Source organism: Kogia breviceps, chromosome 5 (assembly GCF_026419965.1).
Source record: "Kogia breviceps isolate mKogBre1 chromosome 5, mKogBre1 haplotype 1, whole genome shotgun sequence".
NCBI lineage: Eukaryota > Metazoa > Chordata > Mammalia > Artiodactyla > Physeteridae > Kogia > Kogia breviceps.
The window spans coordinates 3,350,557-3,374,708 of record NC_081314.1 but is presented as its reverse complement, the minus strand read 5'-3'; positions in this window follow the sequence as shown (position 1 = coordinate 3,374,708).

Here is a 24,152-nt window from a genome sequence, read left to right as displayed (position 1 = left end):
ATATGCCTTTGTTAATACTGAGCTTGAACCACATACATTGTGAAGGGTTCTAAGCTAATTGTCACTGAATGCAGGAAAAGGTACAGTGATTCCAGGAGGGCAGTTTTTCATGGACATGAAAGGACTTGGGCTCCCTCCTTCACTGCCTCTCAAAGTCAATAGATACAAAAAGTAGATGGAAGCCTGAGATATTTGTAATTAATTGAGCAGTTGGTGGTAAGTGTGTTATCTTAAGCAAATTCCAGACAACACATTATTTTATCTGTAAGTATTTCAGTCTGTATCTCTAAAACCACTAAGGATTCTTTTAAACCTAACCACAATCTCATAATTATACCTTAAAAATGACAATAATTTGTTAAGTCTATCAATATTCCCAATTGACTCACTAAAATTTTTAGTTTTTAGTTTAATTTTTTGAATCCAAATAAGAATCTTACAATGCAATTAGTTAATGTCTTATAAATTAAATCTCTTTTACTCTGTATCTCTCCTTCTCTGTCTCCTTGCAAATAATTTGTTGATAAAAGGCGAGTTATCCACAGTCTGTGGAGCATCCTATACTCCAAATTTTGTTAATTGCATCCTATGGTGTCATTTAACATCCTCATCAACTCATTATCTTTAACATTCATCACTCTTTGGTTAAAACTAGGTAAAATTTATACAGAAAAGGTGGCTAAATGCTTGCTTTGTCCTTTTATTTATCTACTTATCATCATGCTTTGGGAACTGGGAATTGATTCCAAAATTCCTTATTCTCAGTTCAAGTTTCTTCTCGATACACATGCAGGCATCTATTAACTTCTACTTATTTTCTTATTCATTGTTTGGATTTCATACATAGAGTGACTCTGGAAAGTATCTTGAAGAATACAATTTAATGGAGAGGATAGAATTGTACACTGAGCATCATAAAACAGTTCCTCACACTGGGACGTAATGAGTTAAGAGCAAAAAAATCTCAATGACCATGTCAGTGATTTTTCATCATCTTACAATAAAGTGCTGAGGCTACACCCAGTAGCAGTTTGAATAACATCCCTGAAAAGAGGGTGTTGCTCACAGTAATATTAGCTGTTTAATTTTGTGCACTTTTTCCCCAGACGTTATTTCACAAAATATGAACTCCTCAATTAATGAGTTTGTATTTTGTTCTAACAATTTCTTTCTAAAATATGGCTGTAGAAAAATAGAGCTAAGGCTCTCAGTTTCCAGTACTTGGACATATCATGGTTTATATGTGAATATCTCTGATTAAAATCTATAGAGTCTAGTAGATGTTGATTTTAAAACATCTTATTTATGTCCTAGTTGTGCAAGTGGGAATAGGCAATACCTGTCTTTGCTGTTAACTGCTTGCTTTTCCCTTGGTTTGTTTGCTTGTTTGTTTTAAATTTTGTCAGTATGTCAACCCTTCAGAAGTTTGAAAAAGGGCTTGGAATTTATACAGTTAATATTATATGTGGATAACCACAGTGTTACTAGAACTTTAAAAATATATTTTGGAAAGCCCTCACTTGTCTTTAGCTATGTTAATCAATGAAATGGAACTGATATCATACTAGTCCTTTTCTGTTGCTCTTTCCTTGGAGAAATTACTGGATCATGTGCCAAATGACCTGAGTTCTGGCCCTGATATTTACTAACTCTGGGAACATGAGAAGGTCACTTTAACTCATGATACCATTGGGAGTCAGTTCTCCTGAGTTTCTGCATTTCTTGTGAGTAGAGGCACTGACAGCCTTTGTTGGGCCTTGAAAAGATGATCTTTCCAAGGATGTTTATGTAGTTAACAGCCTTGGAAGTCAGAAGGAGAATCTTCCCCCAGAGCAGAGGACAAGTTTGTTTATTCTCCAGAATAATAAAGGTAATGTTTCCTTCTGGGCAAAAATTGGGCAGGTTGCTCTGCAACCCATTATAAAAGAGTAGAGTTCCCTAAGCTTAGGGCTCCTCAGCTGTGACATAACTCATCGTCCCCATGTGCATAGCGCATGCCCCTCCTCGGCGCTATGAGAAGGCTTGGTCTGGTACATCTCAGTATTGTCTAGAGTAGCTGCATGATGTAAACCTGAAGCTCATGCTTCTTGCTGTGTTGTGAGTGATGAATTGTTCTCTTTCTGACCCAGGAGTCTTATGACTTCTGTCAGTTTCCCTAATACAGTAGCAGGTTAACTTGCTAGCTTCCAAGCAGAGTAAAAGCTTCACAGTTCTTAACAGATCACATAATTTGCTTATTTTTAGAATTAAGGGATTGGTCTATAAATTGGTTAAAATTTTTTTTTTTAGTTCTTATTCAATACAGAAAAGAAAGAGTCTTGTTTTATGTCCTCAAGGACTTAAAATCTTCCTGAGGCTGAAATGTGTAAAGAAGTGTTGCAGGCACTGTACCTTCAGCCCAAGTGGTCATGTCTATAACCTGTTTGGAGAGCCAAGTTGGTTGGAAGGTGAGAGGAAAAAGCAACTTCCTAAAGGCGTGTGTTTATCTTATTGTCTGGCAGAAAGGAAGAGAATAGAGATTGTTATCTGCCATGACTAGGGAGTCTAGAAAAGAAAGACAGCCCCCCCCCCCCCCGCCAGGGAGTGGTGTCTGATCTCAGAGGTGAGAGGGACTATAGGAATTATTTTCATGAAAAACCACTGAGACACAGGAACACAAGCAGGGCTGTTCATGTCTCCAGTGACAAAGCCTAAAACAGGATGGGAGAGGTGAGAATCCTTCCCACTTCTGCACAGACCAGCCTTCTCGGCACCAGGAAGGCTCAGTCTGGTACATCACGGTATTGTCTAGAGTAGCTGCATCCGAGAAGCCACAGATACCATGATGCTCAACAGGTAACCAGCATCTGCAGTGGACACAGCAGTACCAGTGTCAACCTGGAGGGAGACAGTGGATGTCATTTGTAGAACCAGCTTCCAAGTACATGTGAAGCTACTCAGGGTATTACTAAAAATGTTTGACAGGTAATTCCCAGGGTACTGAGTTACTACTTGGGCAGGTTGGGACGAATCCTAATTCATTTTTAGCCATTATCAGCCATTTGTACCCATGACTAGTGAGGCATGAGGAAACTCATGTTACACAGTAAATACAGTGGAACATGATGTGTTGTAACAAAGCTCAATATTATGGAAACACAGAACAGAAAATAATTGGGCTAGATCTTGAGGGATAAATAGGCTTTTGCTAAGTAAGCAATAAAGAGAATCCTTTATGGAGAAAACTATTGCAAAGGTATAAACACTGGATTACATATTTCAAATTGAATTTTTAAATTTTGATTTTCAAGAACCAAATTATCAACATTTTCAAGATTGAATTATAAATACCCAACTAAGAACAAAGAGAAAATGTTCAAAAGGTACATTTTACATATACAAATCCAAATTTCTCACCTCAAAAATTATCTACAGTGGTAGTGCTCCATGCTCTGCAAACTCAATTTCTATTGATAAAATACTCTTCAATTACATTCTTGGGTAGTATCCTTCCCTATATATATGTACACATTCATTCTGTGCCAGTTTGCCAATAAATATTGTCTTCAGTTTTTTCCCCAAAATGCCATATATCACCTTTTTATTTTTCAATTAGTGTTTAGCCAATTATTGATTTAAATAAATTGCAATATATGCATAAATCTTTAAGGATATAATTTCTTACCCATAAGCTATTTACCTCTATTTGCAACTTCTAATCATCAACCAAGGCCAGTTAGGAGAGTTTGAAAGAATGAATATTTGAAGATCCTCATGTTTAGGCAGATGTTTGAAAACAGTGGGAGAAATACCTCTACACAGTTTGTGCATTATATTTGATAGGGAATATGCTGTGGATGAATAATGCTTTGGCTGGTCTTTGTAGCTTGATGTCTTAAATTTTTTTGTCTCATAGTGATTAAAAAAATCAAAGTAAGATACAGCCTAGAGAAGTGAGGCATTAGTAAGTTTGAAAAGTTCTGAAAGTTTTCTTATGATTTCCCATATATTCTTTGATCTTTTATTTGGGCGTTTGCAGCCTTATTTGTTTATAGGTGTCACAACATTATCTGGCAAGTAATATAATAAAATTATATTATTACAAATAAATTTGATATATTAAATCACTCTGTTCAATTGAAAGGAAGAATTTTCTTTCCTAAAAAGTGATGTGACTTTAAACCTAGCTGATACAAAATATCCAGCAGCATAAATATTTGTCTTTTTATTTAGACTAGTTATCCATTATACCCAGTATTCCATTTCTGACATTGACATTGTAGTTGTTTTATAACAAACTACTTCACTGGTCTCCATGACCTATAATTCAAGGAAAGATATGTGTAGAATATATCAACACTATCCCCCATTACACATGTTCTTCTTACCATGTGGCTTTGACACTCCTCCCATTAATAGGTAAGGTCTATGTTTATTTATCTTGAATCTGGGCAAGCTTGTGAATACAGTGGAAGCAAGGCTTTGTGATTTCTGAGGCTAGATTTTTAAAAGGCCATTCAGTTTTTAACCTCTTTTTGGGGGGATGCTCACTCTTGGAATGTGATTACCATACTATGAGGAAGCCCAAGCAGCCACATGGAGAGGTTCAGCTGAGGTTTCAGCTGACAGCTAGCATCCATACACCAATCATGTGGATAAATGAGCCTTCAGATGATTTTTTTCTACCACTCTCAAGTCATTTCCAGCCTTGGAGCCTTCCTAGCTGAAACTCAGACATTAAACAAAAGTCATTCCAACTAAACTCTTTAAAAAAAGTTCCTGACCCACAGAAATCATCAGCATAATAAAATTTTCATTTTATGCCACTAAATTTGAAATTGTTTATTATGCAGCCACAGTAACTAGAACAATATATTATTCCTAAAATCCTAATTCCTTTAATAACTCATCTATGTTATTGTGCATTAACACTTTTCCAATGTTTGAATTTTTGGCTTGTATGACTTATACTAAAAGATATTTTCTTTAATTTGACCGAAATTCTTTTTCATGGCCATGGCCAAATTTTGCAATAATCGTAAGTAAGGATATTCAGAGCAGAGAGAAATGCAAGTACAAAAGCCTGAAAGTGGGGCTTCCCTGGTGGCACAGTGGTTAAGAATCTCCCTGCCAACGCAGGGGACACGGGTTCAAGCCCTGGTTCGGGAAGATCCCACATGCTGTGGAGCAACTAAGCCCAGGTGCCACAGCTACTGAGCCTGCACCCTAGAGCCCGCAAGCCACAACTGCTGAAGCCCGTGCGCCTAGAGCCTGTGCTCCACAAGAGAAGCCACCGCAATGAGAAGCTTGCGCACCACAACGAAGAGTAGCCCCCGCTCTCCACAATCAGAGAAAAGCCCATGCACAGCAATGAAAACCCAATGCAGCCAAAAACAATAAATAAATAAATAAAATAAATTTATTGGAAAGCAAAACCCTGAAAGTTTGGAGAGTTTGAGGGACTGAAAACAGTTATGGCTGGAGTGCAGGGAGAGAAGAAAAGAGTGGTAAAGTTGTGTCACAGACAACTCTTACCTTAGGAAGCAAGATGAGGAGTTTGCATTTTGTTCTAAAAACTCTAGAAGATTTTATACAGGATAGTCATGTGCTTTGATTCACATTTTGTAAGATCACTGAAGCACAGGGAATGGTTTGTAGCCTTCAGAGGAAGCAGCGCTACAAATCAGGGAACTAAGGCAGGAGTGCAGACAAGAGACGAGGGGCCTGAGTAAGGGTAGTAGCAGCAGAGCTGGAGCAAAGGACATAAATTTGGGGTAGGTTTTGGAGATAGAAATGACAAGAACATGACATGTCATGACTGGGTTTGAGACAAGAAAATGAATTAAGGATTACACCCAGTTATGTGGCTGGGATAACTGAATGGATTGGGAGGAAAGACACAAAATTGGGGAAAACATAATATCACAGAGGAAGATGTTTGAGGTAGGTATAATCAGGAGTTAAATCTGAGATATTTTTGTCAGTTCTGCTTTTAAGTCCCAATGAAAACAACCAGGCAAACAGATATGCATTATGGTACAAGCTAGTATGTTGATCTGGTCAAAGTCCAGTCCATGCAAAAAGAAGAAAATATATTTTTTATCTAATAATCATTTTAGAACCAACTGCATTTTTCCAGATAGGCTATATTTCTTGCTCTAATTTCTCTCTCTAACATAGATAGGCTTGATGAGTAGACCAAATTTTAATTCAAAGTGGTTTTGTTCTAGTATTTTTATTGTTTTATGCCTCAGTTTTCATCAACTGGACTTCCTTTCTCTACTACACAGTGATAGAATGAAGAATAAAATGTACATAATGCACAATATTCTTAGAAAAAAGATAAATATGAATTTGTCGAGGCTGATTACCTATCAAAAGCCTTTGGCAGATTTGGACACTCTTGAGAGCGAGTGTTTCAAGTTGCTAAGGTCAGAAACCCTGGCCAGGTAATAAAACAGTAAACAGCAAGGAGCTATTTTTCAGTATCAGTGAATAGAATATGGGTAACTCATAAGCAGGAGCCTCCCCTCTAAAGAATTTTATTCTTGGCATCCATTTGTTGGAAAAACTAGATACTTAGGGGTGTGTCCTTAAAATACTAAATCTTCCATTTGTGGAAAGTTTAGTAGTACTAGTTGCAAATAACTACCCTTAAGTGGAGAAAAAAATATGTGTATATGTAGTTCTCATTGATGTTTAAAAACTAAGCAAAACAAAACCAACAAAAACTACTAATATTGGTGTGATCTGAGGGTTGCTTTCTCTTTTTACAAGCAATATTGCCACACTTTGTCTACTTTGTCTAAGAGGAAGATGTTTAAGGTTACTCTTTCCTTATATGGTTCAATTGTCATGTGAGAAAAAGAACTCAGTCTTCACAATAGATAAGGGAACACTGCCCCCAGATTTGTTGTTGCTGTTACATAGTGGATTAGAAGTAGTCAGGGTAGATGCCTTCTGCATCCATACAGGTGGTTATAGTGTTGATTGCTTTTAAACAAACTATATTAGTTGTTTTCAATTTCGACTGTGTGTGGTTTTTTTGTGTGTGTGTGCACAGGCATACAAAATTGATGTGTTTTTTAGACATCAAAGACGACATGACCACGTAACTGCTGGGAAGTTAAAAGCGTTTTTCTCTAGCTCTGTCTCTCTTACCACTTTGGGTTATGAGTTTGCACCACTAGACTATAAATTGTTGCAGGCAGAAACTGTATCTACCTTGCATTTAGCTTAGGTTAGTACTTAACACATGCTAGGAAGTAAACATTTGTCAAATTGATTGCTCTTCCAAGTGCCGCCTCTCTCTTTTCTGTTCCTTCACACATCTTGCAGCAGCAGTCTTCTCTCATTCATTATTTATTCATGTTTTTAGGCAACATCCTCTGCATTCTATTGAAGGTGTTTACATCTAACAACAGTGAACAGTAATCATTTGTTTGCTTAATAGCTTCGTATCAGGCCTCATCCTGTCTGACCTCTTTGCAATATTTAGCAGAGTTATCCACACCTCATACTTGAAATTCCTTTGGCGTTTGTCTGCCTCCTTCACCTTTTCCTCTTCCTATCTACAAAGTCTCTCCCTCTTTGTATTGACCATTATATTGGGTAGCTGGAAGGTTTTGCCCTCAGACCTATTCTCTTTTCACTCTACCTGCTCTTTCTAGACATTTTCATCCACTCTTAGGGCTTCAGCTCTCAAAATCTATATTGATGATGTCTAAATCTGTGTGCAATTCTCGACATTATTTTCTGAATATTTTTCTTTGCATATTGAACATCTCCATTCAGACATAGTATAATTTAACTTTGGCTTAAGACAACGAACAACAATAACAACAACAGAAATAGACTCTGGCTAGCTTAGTCAAAAACAAAGCAAGAGGGCTTCCCTGGTGGCGCAGCGGTTGGGAGTCCGCCTGCCGATGCAGGGGACGCGGGTTCGTGCCCCGGTCCGGGAAGATCCCACATGCCGCGGAGCGGCTGGGCCCATGAGCCGTGGCCGCTGAGCCTGCGCGTCCGGAGCCTGTGCTCCGCAACGGGAGAGGCCGCGACAGTGAGAGGCCCGCGTATCACACACACACAAAAAAAACAACAAAGCAAGAAAGGGAGGCTTACTTGAGTGATTACTAGAGAGCTCCAGGAGCCTAAGGGATGGAATGTGTGGCTGCCACGGGAGGCCAAAGTCCTGAGAGGAAATCAGGAATGTTCTTTCTCCTTCTCTCCCCTGCACCTCTCTCTGAGTATCTGTTTATGCCTTCTCTCACACTGGCGACCAACTTATTGTATCTTTCAGCCCACATGTTGGAATGTGGCAACTACTGGTCACCAAATTCACACATTCCCAGTTTCAGACATTCAGAGAGGGACCAATTTTGCTTTCTGTGTTTCAGATTTAATAATTGTAGGCAAGGACTCTTAGTGGCCCATTCTAGAAAGATATTACCCCCCAACTGGTTCATTCTAGCCACAGGAAATGTCCCTTGTACAAATGATGGCTGCTTCAAACCCATGTGAAGGCAGGAGAGACACGTCTCAAGAACAGGAGATGAGTGAAGAGGTAAGATATTCTTGGCTAGAATAAATAACGGGTTTCCATTACAATGCCCCGTAGGCACATTAAACTCTTGTGCCAAACTCATTATTATCTGCCAACCCGGCCTGACCTCCTGAAAGAGAGAGATCTCCAGATCCCTTCAGTAAGGGATATAATCCTGCCCAGGTGTTCAAAGTGGAAGTTGCTGGATTGTTTTTGACTCCATCCTCACTGCCTGTATTCAAGCATTTTCTAGTCTGTCAGTTCTGACACTGAACTGTCTCACGGCCTCATATTTCCCAGCCCCACTACCACTGCCCTCTCACGGCCTCTCATCTCCTGACTCTATCATCTCCTTTTCCAGTCTTTGTCTATACTAGGCTAGCAGGCTATGCCGCATCACTTCTTTGTTTAAAAACCATCACAACTGGGCTTCCCTGGCGGCGCAGTGGTCGAGAGTCCACCTGCCGATGCAGGGGACGCGGGTTCGAGCCCCGGTCCGGGAAGATCCCACGTGCCGCGGAGCGGCTGGGCCCGTGAGCCGTGGCCGCTGCGCCTGCGCGTCCGGAGCCTGTGCTCCACAACGGGAGAGGCCACGGCAGTGAGAGGCCCGCGTACCGCAAAAAAAAAAAGCAGAAAACAAAAAACCCATCACAACCTGTAGCATAAAACACAAATGGCCCAGCTTTATGTCTAGCCCCTCTTCATTCAGAGAATCCCACCACTATCCATAGATATCCTTTTCTCGATCTTATAAACTATGCTATTTACTCAGTCCCCTGGGCTTTTGTATATGTCACTTTCTAACTTGCCTTACCTTCTTGTTTATTTGGCAAAATCTTTCTCATCCCTCTGGATTTACCTCAAGACCCAATTCCAATATCCTCCTCACTGAGAAGCCTGTCTTGACATTTCACATCACCAGGAAATAATCTTACCTACCTGAACTTCACTTAGTACAATATTTTTAGCATCTCTTAGTTTTTCTACAGTTTATTTGTTTTATGTATTAGCATTTGGACAATTTAATGCATTTTATATTTTCCACTCTCCTTTAGAACCTCACACAGTCTGGTGTGGGGAAAGAATACATGAATATTCATGAATAAAAATATGAATATTTTCATTATCAAATGTGGATTTTAAATGGGCTTCTTTTTGGTATGTAAATTTTTAAATTGTGAGGAATCTGTTTCCAGTAGGATGTCTTATACAAAATTACTCCACTTAAAAATTGTTACTGAGTTCTACCTATGTGATCTATGGCACTGCTGAAATAGCGCCACCACCAAGCAGTTGACTCTGTAGGGCTGAGAATGACACATAAACAAAATATTACAAGTCAGATTATAAATGCTAGAGGTAAAAGAATATGCCTGCAGGAGAAAAGAGAAAGTTTTGGTTGGAAACTAGCCTTACAAATGAAACCACATAAAGCAGAGGGGCACATAGTCTCAAACGGCATCCAAAATGGTCAACTAAATGAACACTGCTTTTTTTTTTTTAAATTCTGCATAAATGTGGTACATAGTGTACAAATTCTGTTCTCTAACTACTAAATTATTTTTGTTAATTTACAACAGCAGTCATGATTTATAATGCCTACAAAAACCAGCATAAAACAAACATTCTTAAACACACAAACACTTACACATACACAGTTGCCAAAGGTGATGATTTCATTGGCTGAGCTTTCTTTGAGTTAAAGGTGAAGATTAACATGTGTTAAAGTGAGGGTTTGCTAAGGCTTAACTATGGATGTTAGATTTCCTATATAAAGCAGTAAGTCAAATACTAAACCAAGACAGAAGTGTTTGTTCTTCACTTAAACTTCCAACCCCAGACATCATGTATTTAAGACCGAGCTTAAAGGCAAGCCTTTGGAGAATACTGCATAATGTTGGCAAGCAAGTCATTCCCAATTAAGCAAACTAAGTCTTGAGAACAAAACTATAATAAGTGGTCAGAGAATTTAAGAGAACAAAGCTCAGTGTGTGATGAAATCTTGTTTTTCTCATTTCGTTGCTTTCTTCCCGGTCCCTCTCATTAAGAATTGGCATTAAATGCTCTGTGGGATCAGATCAGAAGTGCACAGAGGATTTAGGCCAGCTGTAAGAGCACTTGCCTCCTTGGGATTGGTAGCAGCTGTCTGAATGAGTAGTCCCTGTGATTTTAGGAAAGATTCAAGAAAGTCTTCAACTTGTGACTTCAACTACCGAAGGCCTTAATGCACATATCAATTCATGTAAGTAAACATTACTTCAGGGAAGAGAGAACGACATCTTCACATTTATCCCACTAAAAGGCAGGTTAGTTGACTAGACTTGGAAACTTTTAATTTTACTTTAAAAGAATAAAAAAATACGTCTTTTCAGACTGTCACAATTGGCTACCAAAGTAAATAATTCCATTAGATTGATTTTTCCATCAAACATTTGATAAATGACACCTCAATTTCTTATTCAAATTCCCCATTGTTGGGCTCTATTATTTTCATTTGTATTATTTTGAAAACGCATTTTTAGTTCATACATAATGAATGAGTGACTAATAATATACAGATATATTCCTAAGTGCTTTTATTCTTGATTATTCATGACATCTATTTCTTATTCATCTGGCAGGGTAAAGAGCTCTAGGGAACAAAATGACCTTTTCATCCATGGCCAGTAAAAGATGGAAATGCATTTTATATGAGTAATCTCTCTATTGATCAGGATTCTATCAAGGATTAGCTGAGATGAATGATTGTTATTTGGCCAGTACATACCAGTATGCCATAGTGGTCAGCATCGGTTTTGATTAGTCAGTGCCCTGCTGAATAGCTCTAGATGGGTATATACCTATATGACAGTTATTGGTCTCACGTTATATTGCGCCTTTTCATTTTTTTAAGTAAACTCATTTTCAAGGCTAACTGAAAGAACATTTGGAAGTACTACTCATATTACTATGGGCACTAATAGCTTTCACTTTTGTGCCTGCTTCTCTACCCCTGCCCCCATGGCATCACCCACTGTGTCATTCTGATACGTGCTCTACCCCATCAGTCCTCAGAAGCAGACTTCATATGTCATTTACTTTACTTAATCTGTTTAAAAACCTTAAACTTCCAACCCCAGGCATCATGTATTTAAGACCAAGCTTAAAGCTCGGTCTTAAAGCTTGGTCTTTCATCAAGCTTAAAGTCATTCCCAATTAAGCAAGCTAAGTCTATAATAAATGGTCAGAGAATTTAAGAGAACAAAGCTCAATGTGTGATGAAATCTTGTTTTTTCATATTTTTTCATATTTTGCATCTAAAAAATCATACATCTGCCACCGTCAAAGAAGATCCAAGTGCCAGGAAGCTGTAGGCAAGGTGGTGTGCTTGGTTAGTTATTCAATCCATGTATGTTGAGGTTCTACCCGGAGCCAGGAATAACTAGAAGTATGACGGCAGGTTGAAAGAAACAGGTTGGGGCCTATCGGCTGGGTTGCGGTAGAATCTTGAGTTATTGAGTTAACTCCTTTACTCTGATAGGAGCTCTGATTGGTCTATTTTTGGAAACCAGGAAGTGTTGACTATAATGCTGCCACCATAATTTTCAAGTTCAAGACTTTTTTTTTTTCCATTCACCTTTATACCTCTTCGTAGGATGGTGAAGTCTGACAGCAGCCTATTATGTCATTTCTCAATGCAGTGCTTTATCTGATATTAACTCTTACGCAAGTACATACCATTCTGTGATTCATTAATAAAAAGCACCCAGAATATGAATTCTCACAGTAAAATCATCAGTGTCATCTCTATTTCACAGATGAAGTCACTCACAACCCAAAGGCTTGATAACTTTACCAGGGTCTTACATCGATTAGCAGCAGATCTGACATTCTTATCCTAATTCTATCAGAGACTTGACTAGAATTAATCAGAATTAATATTCAAGGATCATTTTTTGGTCTGTTTATTCATATTTATTAAGCTATTATTAATTGATTGATTAAACTAATATTGATTAGTTTGCCTTTTCATTGTTAACATAAATTTCATTAATTTGTATAAATTTATCCCATTCCTAGGATTGCATGGCCACCATGCTCTAATACTCAAAGGAATGATATTTACTCCCTATGTGTACTCCATGCTCATAATACTTCTTATCTAGGTACAGGCAAATTTGTGCAGTTCTATATGATGGGGCTCAGAGAAGACAAGATTGAATGAAAACTTGGTAAATAAAAATTCTGTATCCATTTCCCAAAATATTGATCTTAATAATCTGTATTTTAAACAATGAGAAGCAAAATGACTGATGTCATATATTTAATTTTCCTCCAGAATTAGAATTTGAAAACTCGGAGGCTATTTCAGAATGAATGCTGGTTCCTGTTGTTTACCAGACTACTTGAATGTATTCTTTACCCTACCTACTTTTGTTTTATTAATGACCTACTATGCTTTTTAAAAATAATTAATTAATTAATTAATTTTTATTTTTGGCTGTGTTGGGTCTTAGTTTCTTTTTTTTTTTTTTTGCGGTACGCGGGCCTCTCACTGTTGTGGTCTCTCCCGTTGCGGAGCGCAGGCTCCGGACGCGCAGGCTCAGCGGTCACGGCTCACGGGCCCAGCTGCTCCGCGGCACGTGGGATCCTCCCGGACCGGGGCACGAACCCGTGTCCCCTGCATCGCCAGGCGGACTCTCAACCACTGTGCCACCAGGGAAGCCCGGGTCTTCGTTTCTGTGCGTGGGCTTTCTGTAGTTGTGGCGAGCGAGGGCCACTCTTCATCACGGTGCGCGGGCCTCTCACTATCGCGGCGTCTCTTGTTTTGTGAAGCACAGGCTCCAGACGCACAGGCTCAGTAGTTGTGGCTCACGGGCCTAGTTGCTCCGCGGCATGTGGGATCTTCCCAGACCAGGGCTCGAACCCGTGTTCCCTGCATTGGCAGGTGGATTCTCAACCACTGCGCCACCAGGGAAGCCCCAACCTACTATCCTTTTGCCAGAAAATGTGATGCTTTGTGTTAGAATAACAAACAGGAGAGGAACTTGTTTCACAAACCATTTATTATTGCTCAAAACATTATAATTAACCATACTTCATTTGTTCTCATACATAAACATAATAAAAGGGACAGTTAATGACACCTCAAAGGAACAAATAATTCAGAACTGTACCTAATAATTTATTGGTGTAAGTAGTTTAACTATAAGGGAAATGGCATCTAGTGCTTGCTCGAAAATATTTAGCCTCTGGATTATAGTGAAGGAGCACCAAAGGAAGGGGGAAACACAAGCAAGTAATATTGTAGGATTCTGGTTTTTCTTTTAATAGGCTTTATTTTTGAAAGCAGTTTTCTGGTTCATAGCAAACTTGAGCAGAAGATACAGAGATTCCCCATATACCCCCTGCCCCATACATGCATAGCCTTTCTCGTTAGGAACATCTCCCACCAGCGTGGGACAATTTGTTACAATTAATGGACTTACATTGACATACCGTTATCACTCAAAGTCCATAGTTTACCTTCGGGTTCGCTCCTTGTGTTGTACATTTTATGGGTTCAGACAAATGTATAATGACATGTATCTACCATTATAGTATCATACTGAGTATTTTCACTGCCCTAAAAACCTGTGCTCCACCTATCCCTCCCCACCCCCTAACCCCTGGCAACCACCGGTCGTTTTATTGTCTCCACAGTTTTGCCTTTTCCAAAATGTTGTATAATTGGAATCACATAGTATGTACCTTTTCATATTGGCTTCTTTCACTTAGTAATGTGCATTTAAGTTTACTTCGTGTCTTTTCATGTCTTGATAGCACATCTCTGTTTAGCACTGAATGTACTCCATTGTCTGGATGCACCGTGGGTTTGTTTTATCCGTTCACCTACTAAAGGACATCTTTGTTGCTTCCAAGAGCAATTACCACTAAAGCTGCTGTAAACATCCCTGTGCAGGTTTTTATGTAGACATAAGTTTTCAGCTCCTTTGGATAAATAATAAGGCGCATGCGTGCTGGATAGGACTCTGTTTTTTTAACCAACAGGATTTAGATGGCAGGTGGGAAAAAGACTCATAGTGGCCTCATTCTTCATTGTTTCTCTAAAATTTTTGGAAAAAAAGTGTTGTCTCTCATTTCCCAAGTCATCTGCCTGAAAGTCATAAGTATTGTTTGTAGCTGAGCCTACCTGCCAGGAGTTTGCCATCTGCCATTTTTCCGTAGAGCCCTGCACATATCCCACGAGTCAGTGCTTCTGATACGGCATTTCCTGACGACTCTACCTATTGAGGACTACATTCTGTGCTTCTTCCCTTTCCCATATCATCTATATATATATATACATGTTACAATAAGACCAAAATGTGTGCTTTTATAATTACTAGAGGAGTAAACACAGTTCTTCTCCAACAAGATTATCACTATTTTCAGCCACTAAAGGAATTATTTAATTTGCCTTTTAAAGATAGAACAACAAAATTGTTCTGTCATCAAAAATTAATTTCTATAACCTTTTAATTTATAATGAAATCAAACAATTATTAATTAAATAATTTTAATTGATAAATTACTAATTAATTATTGATTGATTAAATAATTATTTGATTTATAATAATTAAAATAGTCAAATGTTTGCAAATATATAATTTGTGTATTTACAAAATGCAGCTTTTAGTATGAATGAGATTCTGCATATCTGATCAAATGATTAAGGGGAACTAAAACAGGAAGTTTTAAGAATCACTTCTCTAGGATATTAGAGATAATTATACTTATTTTTTCCTTTTAATTCAAGGTATAATTTAGATCTGAATTGGAATATATAAAATAAAAAGTGGGCTTCCCTGGTGGCGCAGTGGTTGAGAGTCCGCCTGCCGATGCAGGGGACGCGGGTTCGTGCCCCGGTCCGGGAGGATCCCACGTGCCGCGGAGCAACTAAGCCCGTGAGCCGTGGCCGCTAGGCCTGCGTGTCCGGAGCCTGTGCTCCGCAACGGGAGAGGCCACAACAGCGAGAGTCCCGCGTACCGCAAAAAAAATAAAAAATAAAAAAAAAATTAAAAAAATAAAATAAAATAAAAAGTGATGGAAACAAAGGAAAGTTTTTATGTAGTGAAGACCTTTTCATAAAGAATGCTTTTGTGAACTCTTACTGTTTTAAGATCTATGGTAATAAATTTCTATGGTAATCCATAGAATTCTACAGGTTGATGTGCTGAATTATGCTCCTAATGTATGTTAAAGATATACAATTGTGAGACTTTGGTATTCATAGTGAATTCATGAAGATGGCCCAATAGAATTTCAGGCCAGAAAAACTTATCCCTTTATTAATTCATTAATCTGTTATTTCAGTGTATTTTATTGTGTTAGGTACAGAGATTGTAAAGCCTTGCCCACATTAAGATATGTCAGTTAGGACTCTTACCTAAACTATTGCAACAAACCCCTAACTGGACTCTTTGTTTCTACTCCTTCTCACTCTAACCTGTTTTTCACATTGAAGCCAAGCTGATTTTTCGAAAATCTGGTTCTTATAATTCTACGCAAATCCTTAACCAGTAAATGGCAACCTGTTGAATTTAGGATACAATGTAAAATCCTTAACCTGGCCTTCCAGGTTCCTTATGGTCTGACCTCTGCTTCCTCCAGCCTCACCACCACATGGTCTCCCTCTCTGCTCACTAGACTACAGTTTCTGGCTGTGGATGCTGGCTCTTTGGCTCTTTGAGCCTTTGTTTTTGCCTGATATGTTCACCATCTCATTCTCAGCCTGGCCAAACCCTGCTCATCCTCAGCTCTCTGCTGAAAGACACTTCATCAAAGCAACATTCCCTGAATTAGAGCCTCCTCATAGACCCTTTCATCGGTCTTCATTTGTAATTGTTATATGTATCTCTACAGTGATTTAATAGAAGTCTCTCTCAAGAGACCATAACTCTATGAGTGCACAAATTGTGTCTACCATCTCTCCATAATGCTGACAGTATTTAGCGTAATTACTGGCATATATAAAACATATACTCAGAAATTAATTATTAATGTTTAATCAAATGAGTGTGTGAATGCTCTAATGGTACCTAGACACATGCAATCTTCTCCCTTAAACAAATTAAAATTAATTCACCCATCTTTAATCTGCATGTCCAACTTCTAGATTGAGATGTGTGAAGATAACTAAAAGAGGGGACCTTGTAGAAAGACTGGAATAAAGATCTTACAGCTTAAAGTAGAGAAGGTGAGTAAAAGAGCAAAACAATCAAAGAAATTATTAGAAAAATAAGGTAAAGTGAGGAAAAGTGGGGTGCTAGTTTTAATTTAACAGCCATACTATAAATCTTTGCAGTTTTGGTGGTATTTTTTAATATTCTGGATTTTTCTGGGAAGTAGACTCTGCTTCCTTCCAAAACATCACACAGGAAGTGCCTTTTATTGTCTACTCCAGGGCTTCTAGGTCCAAGAGTTTGACTAGGCTCAGTAGTTAGATACCCAAATTCACCCGCTGGGTGTTGAGATCAGTATAGAATCAGACTCTCCTGCCCATGTGAATTCATTTATTGCTTAATCCTTAATCCATTTTACTTCTTCATTCAAAGCAGAGTTTTCTTTCCTACAGAACTTTTGAGAATCAAGGCACTTTCTTCTCATGTTACATGTCATGGAAAGTTGCAATAAAAAGATTAAATTAAAAAAAAATTATGTGGGTGTACTGAGTGTGATAGGTTTTCTAAGCCTGATCTGAATTGAAAGGATACAATGTATCCTTTCCAAAGCTTTGAAGTAAATACAAAAATATGAGTTCTAATTGTACAAGTTCAATTTTAACAGAAGACCAAAATCAATTTGAATCATTATAGTTGAAATATGTAATCCAGGTTAATGAATAAAAACTATTTTGATATCGCATTTATAGTTACCTTAAAGTTCAGCTGGTTTTGGTAGTATGATGCCAAGTCAAAGTTAAAAACATATTTTTCTGAGTGATGCATTTAAAGATTACCAAAAAGATATTTTAATAGGAACACAATTAACACCTCTAAAGAATTAATAAAAACGTGTCCATTCTAACATTTTAATTCATTAAGGTCATAATACTACTTTAAATTATTATTTAAGTTAATTATTATTTAAATTACTTAATTATCTTTTTCCTTAAGGTTCTATTTAAATGTGTATACTTTTCACTGCAGCAGTTGAAACCACATAATTCTTATTCCCCAAAATGTTATTTCACTACACAATAGAGGTGAAGGACCAAAAGGATTCTCCCCCAAAAAGTAGATGAATATTGTACAGCTTTTTTCTAAAGTAGATATACATCTAATAAGAAAGTGATAGGGAATGGTACTCAAGATGAGATATGAAGAAAAAGTAAAGAACTCTGAAATAACAATTAATGACCTTTATTATTTAACTCTGAAAGAATGTTGAAGTTTTTAATAGCAAAGAGGAATCTAGTAGAGAAAAATCCTGTTTTCTTTCTTTTTTAAAAAATCTTTTTAATTAAATTAATTTATTTATTTTGGCTGTGACAGGTCTTTGTTTCGACTCTCACTGCGGCATGCAGGATCTTTAGTTGTAGCATGCGAGCTTCTTAGTTGCAGCATGTATGCAGGATCTAGTTCCCTGATCAGGGATCAAACCTGAGCCCCCTGTATTGGGAGCACAGAGTCTTACCCACTGGACCACCAGGGAAGTCCCCTGTTTTCTTTTAAGCATTGGCTTTGACTGTGAAAATAGTCAGTCAATGCCTTTGATGTCTTTGGGAACCACTGTTCAAAACATTAAATTATCAAATATGTCATTAAATAAGAGACTTTTAGAGAAAAAAAGTCTATACATCTATATTATACATATTCAATTTCAGTTTGCATAGTGAAATACATTGAAATTTTACCCTCAGTGTGATGGTATTAGGAAGTGGCCTTTTGGAAAGTAATTAGGTCATGAGGGTGGAACTTTCATGAATGGAATAGTATCCTTATGAATGGGACCTCAAAAAGCTCTTACCCTTTTTTCACCATGTGAGGATACAATGAGAAATCAACGCTCTGCAACTTTCTCTGAGAGCCCTCACCAGAAGCTGACCATGCTGGCACCCTGATCTCAGACTTCCAGCCCCCAGAACTTTAAGAAGTAAATTTTGTTGCTTAAAGGCCACCCAGTCTATGGTAGTTTGTTACGGTAGCCCAGATTGACTAAGATATCATTATATGTTATTTCCTTTTCATATAAAGGAAAACTATTGCTTCTTGAAATCACCTATCTTACTAAATTCTCTTATTCTGTCTTATATTGGGTTGTCCAAAAAATTTGTTTGGGTTTTTCCATAACATCTTATGGAAAATCCAGAATGAACTTTTTGGCTAACCCACTAGTTTACCAGGTATTTCTCTTAGAGGTTCTGGCTATGTAATCATACTTCCTGCAAATAATTTTAATTATATTTTCTCCTTTCCACTTTTTATACCACTCTTCTCTTTTCTAATTAAATTGAACATTCTACTAGGACAACATTCAATTTCTTGGTGATATTGATAGAAGTACCTCTAGTGTTTTACAGTTGGGAATGATTCCATATATATTTTTTTTCTACTGAAAACTCCTTTTGTTAAAGTTTATTTTATTCTTATTTTTAATTTTTTTTCTTATTAGTCATCCATTTTATACACATCAGTGTATACATGTCAATCCCAATCTCCAGTTCATCACACCCCCACCCCCACCCTCCTATGGTTTTCCCCTCTTGGTGTCCATACGTTTGTTCTCTACATCTGTGTCTCAACTTCTGCTCTGCAAACAGGTTCATCTGTACCATTTTCTAGGTTCCACATTTATGTGGTAATATACGATATTTATTTTTCTCTTTCTGACTTATTTCACTCTGTATGACAGTCTCTAGATCCATCCACATCTCTACAAATGACTCAATTTCATTCCTTTTTATGGCTGAGTAATATTCCATTGTATATATGTACCACATCTTCTTTATCTATTCATCTGTTGATGGGCATTTAGGTTGCTTCCATGTACTGGCTATTGTAACTAGTGCTGCAATGAACATTGGGGTGCATGTGTCTTTTTGAATTATGGTTTTCTCTGGGTATATGCCCAGTAGTGGGATTGCTGGGTCATATGGTAATTCTATTTTTAGTTATTTAAGGAACCTTCATACTGTTCTCCATAGTGGCTGTATCAATTTACACTCCCACCAAGAGTTCAAGAGGGTTCCCTTTTCTCCACACCCTCTCCAGCATGTATTGTTTGTAGATATTCTAATGATGGCCATTCTAACTGGTATGAGGTGATACCTCACTGTACTTTTGATTTGCATTTCTCTAATAATTAGTGATGTTGAGCAGCTTTTCATGTGCTTCTTGGCCATCTGTATGTCCTCTTTGGAGAAATGTCTATTTAGGTCTTCTGCCCATTTTTAGATTGGGTTTTTTTTTGTTCTTGTTGTTTTTAACATCTTTATTGGAGTATAATTGCTTTAAAATGGTGTGTTAGTTTCTGCTTTACAACAAAGTGAATCGGTTATACATATACATATGTTCCCATATCTCTTCCCTCTTGCGTCTCCCTCCCTCCCACCCTCCCTATCCCACCACTCTAGGTGGTCACAAAGCACCGAGCTGATCTCCCTGTGCTATGCGGCTGCTTGCCACTAGCTATCCACCCTACGTTTGGTAGTGTATATATGTCCATGCCACTCTCTCACTTCGTCACAGCTTACCCTTCCCCCTCCCCATATCCTCAAGTCCATGCTCTGATAGGTCTGTGTTTTATTCCCATCCTACCCCTAGTCTCTTCATGACTTTTTTTTTCTTAGATTCCATATATATGTGTTAACATACGGTATTTGTTTTTCTCCTTCTAACTTACTTCACTCTATATGACAGACTCCAGGTCCATCCAACTCACTACAAATAACTCAGTTTCATTTCTTTTTATGGCTGAGTAATATTCCATTGTATATATGTGCCACATCTTCTTTATCCATTCATCTGTTGATGGACACTTAGGTTACTTCCATGTCCTGTCTATTGTAAATAGAGCTGCAAGGAACATTTTGGTACATGACTCTTTTTGAATTATGGTTTTCTCAGGGTATATGCCCAGTAGTGGAATTGCTGGGTCATATGGTAGTTCTATTTGTAGTTTTTTAAGGAACCTCCATACTGTTCTCCACAGTGGCTGTATCAATTTACATTCCCACCAACAGTGCAAGAGGGTTCCCTTTTCTCCACACCCTCTCCAGCATTTTTTGTTTCTAGATTTTTGATGATGGCCATTCTGACTGGTGTGAGATGATATCTCATTGTAGTTTTGATTTGCATTTCTCTAATGATTAATGATGTGCATTCTTTCATGTGTTTGTTGGCAATCTGTATATCTTCTTTGGAGAAATGTCTATTTAGGTCTTCTGCCCATTTTTAAATTGGGTTGTTTGTTTTTTTAATATTGAGCTGCATGAGCTGTTTATATATTTTGGAGATTAATCCTTTGTCTGTTGATTTGTTTGCAAATATTTTTTCCCATTCCGACAGTTGTCTTTTCATCTTGTTTGTAGTTTCCTTTGCTTGGAAAGCTTTTAAGTTTCGTTAGGTCCCATTTGTTTATTTTTGTTTTTATTTCCATTATTGTAGGAGGTGGATCAAAAAAGATCTTGCTGTGATTTATGTGAAAGATTGTTCTTCCTGTGTTTTCCACTAAGAGTTTTATGGTGTCTGGTCTAACATTTAGGTCTATAATCCATTTTGAGTTTATTTTTGTATATGGTGTTAGGAAGTGTTCTAATTTCATTCTTTTACATGTAGCTGTCCAGTTTTCCCAGCACCACTTATTGAAGAGGCTGTCTTTTCACCATTGTATATCCTTGCCTCCTTTGTCATAAATTAGTTGACGATAGGTGTGTGGGTTTATCTCTGGGATTTCTATCCTGTTCCATTGATCTGTATTTCTGTTTTTGTGCCAGTACCATATTGTCTTGATTACTGTAGCTTTGTAGTATAGTCTGAAGTGAGGGAGCCTGATTCCTCCAGCTCCGTTTTTTTCCCTCAAGACTGTTTTGGCTATTCAGTGTCTTTTGTGTCTCCATACAAATTTTAAGATTTTTAGTTCTATTTCTATAAAAAAATGCCATTGGTAATTTGATAGGGATTACATTGAATCTGTAGATTGCTTTTGGTAGTATAGTCATTTTCACAATGTGGATTCTTCCAATCCAAGAACATGGTTTATCTCTCCATCTGTTGGTATCATCTTTAATTTCTTTCAACGGTACCTTATAGGTTTCTGCATATAGGTCTTTTGTCTCCCTAGGTAGGTTTATTCCTAGATATTTTATTCTTTTTGTTGCAGTGGTAAATGGGAATGTTTCCTTAATTTCTCTTTCAGATTTTTCATCATTAGTGTATAGGAATGCAAGAGATTTCTGTGCATTAATTTTGTATCCTGCAACTTTACTGAATTCATTGATTAGCTCTCGTAGTTTTCTGGTGGCATCTTTAGGATCCTCTGTGTATAGTATCATGTCATCTACAAGCAGTAACAGTTTTACTTCTTCTTTTCCAATTTGTATTCCTTTTATTTCTTTTTCTTCTGTGATTGCCATGACTAGGACTTCCAAAACTATGTTGAATAATAGTGGTGAGAGTGGACATCCTTGTCTTGTTCCTGATCTTAGAAGAAATGCTTTCAGTTTTTCACCATTGAGAATGATGTTTGCTGTGGGTTTTTGTATATGGCCTTTATTATGTTGATGTAGGCTCCCTCTATGCCCACTTTCAGGAGAGTTTTTATCATAAATGGGTGTTGAATTTTGTCACAAGCTTTTTCTTCATCTATTGAGATGATCATATGGCTTTTATTCTTCAATTTGTTAATATGGTGTATCACATTGATTCATTTGCATATATTGAAGAATCCTTGCATTCCTGGGATAAATCCCACTTGATCATGGTGTATGATACTTTTAATGAGTTGCTGGATTTTGTTTGCTAGTATATTGTTGAGGATTTTTGCATCTATATTCATCAGTGACATTGGTCTGTAATTTTCTTTTTTTGTAGAATCTTTGTCTGATTTTGGTATCAGGGTGATGGTGGCCTCCTAGAATGAGCTTAGGATTGTCTCTTCCTCTGCAATTTTTTGGAAGAGTTTGAGAAGGATGGGTGTTAACTCTTCTGTAAATGTTTGATAGAATTCACCTGTGAAGCCATCTGGTCCTGGACTTTTGTTTGTTGGAACATTTTTAATCACAGTTTCAATCTCATTACTTGTGATTGGTCTGTTCATATTTTCTATTTCTTTCTGGTTCAGTCTTGGAAGGTTATACCTTTCTAAGAATTTGTCCATTTCTTCCAAGTTGTCCATTTTATTGGCATAGAGTTGCTTGTAGCAGTCTCTTAGGATGCTTTGTATTTCTGCCCTGTCTGTTGTAACTTCTCCATTTTCATTTCTACTTTTATGATTTGAGTCCTCTCCCTCTTTTTCTTGATGAGTCTGGCTAATGGTTTATCAATTTTGTTTATCTTCTCAAAGAACCAGCTTTTAGTTTTATTGATCTTTGCTATTGTTTTATTTTATTTTATTTCATTTATTTCTGCTGTGATCTTTATGATTTCTTTCCTTCTGCTAACTTTGGGTTTTGTTTGTTATTCTTTTTCTAATTCCTTTAGGTGTAAGGTTAGATTGTTTATTTGAGATTTTTCTTGTTTCTTGAGGTAGGCTTGTATAGCTATAAACTTCCCTCTTAGAACTGCTTTTGCTGCATCCCATAGCTTTTGGATCATCGTGTTTTCATTGTCATTTGTCTCTAGGTATTTTTTGATTTCCTCATTGATTTCTTCAGTGATCTCTTGGTTATTTAGTAATGTATTGTTTAGCCTCCATGTGTTTGTATTTTTTATGTTTTTTTCCCTGTAATTAATTTCTAATCTCACAGCATTGTGGTCAGAAAAGATGCTTGATATGATTTCAATTTTCTTAAATTTACTGAGGCTTGATTTGTGACCCAAGATATGATCTATTCTGGAGAATATTCCGTGTGCACTTGAGAAGAAAGTATAATCTGCTGTTTTTGGATGGAATGTCCTAAAAATATCAATCAAATCTATCTGGTATGTTGTGTCATTTAAAACTTGTGTTTCCTTATTAATTTTCTGTTTGGATTATCTGTCCATTGGTGTAAGTGAAGTGTTAAAGTCCCCCATTATTATTGTGTTACTGTCTAATTTCCTCTTTTATAGCTGTTAGCAGTTGCCCTATGTATTGAGGTGCTCCTTTGTTGGGTACCTGTATATTTATAATTGTTATATCTTCTTCTTGGATTGATCCCTTGATCATTATGTAGCGTTCTTCCTTGTCTCTTCTAACGTTGTTTATTTTAAAGTCTATTTTATCTGATATGTGTATTGCTACTCCAGCTTTCTTTTGATTTATATTTGCATGGAATATCTTTTTCCATCCCCTCACTTTCAGTCTGTATGTGTCCCTAGGTCTGAAGTGGTTCTCTTGTAGACAGCATATATATGGGTCTTGTTTTTGTATCCATTCAGCAAGCCTGTGTCTTTTGGTTGGAGCATTTAATCCATTCACGTTTAAGGTAATTATCGATATGTATGTTCCTATTACCATTTTCTTAATT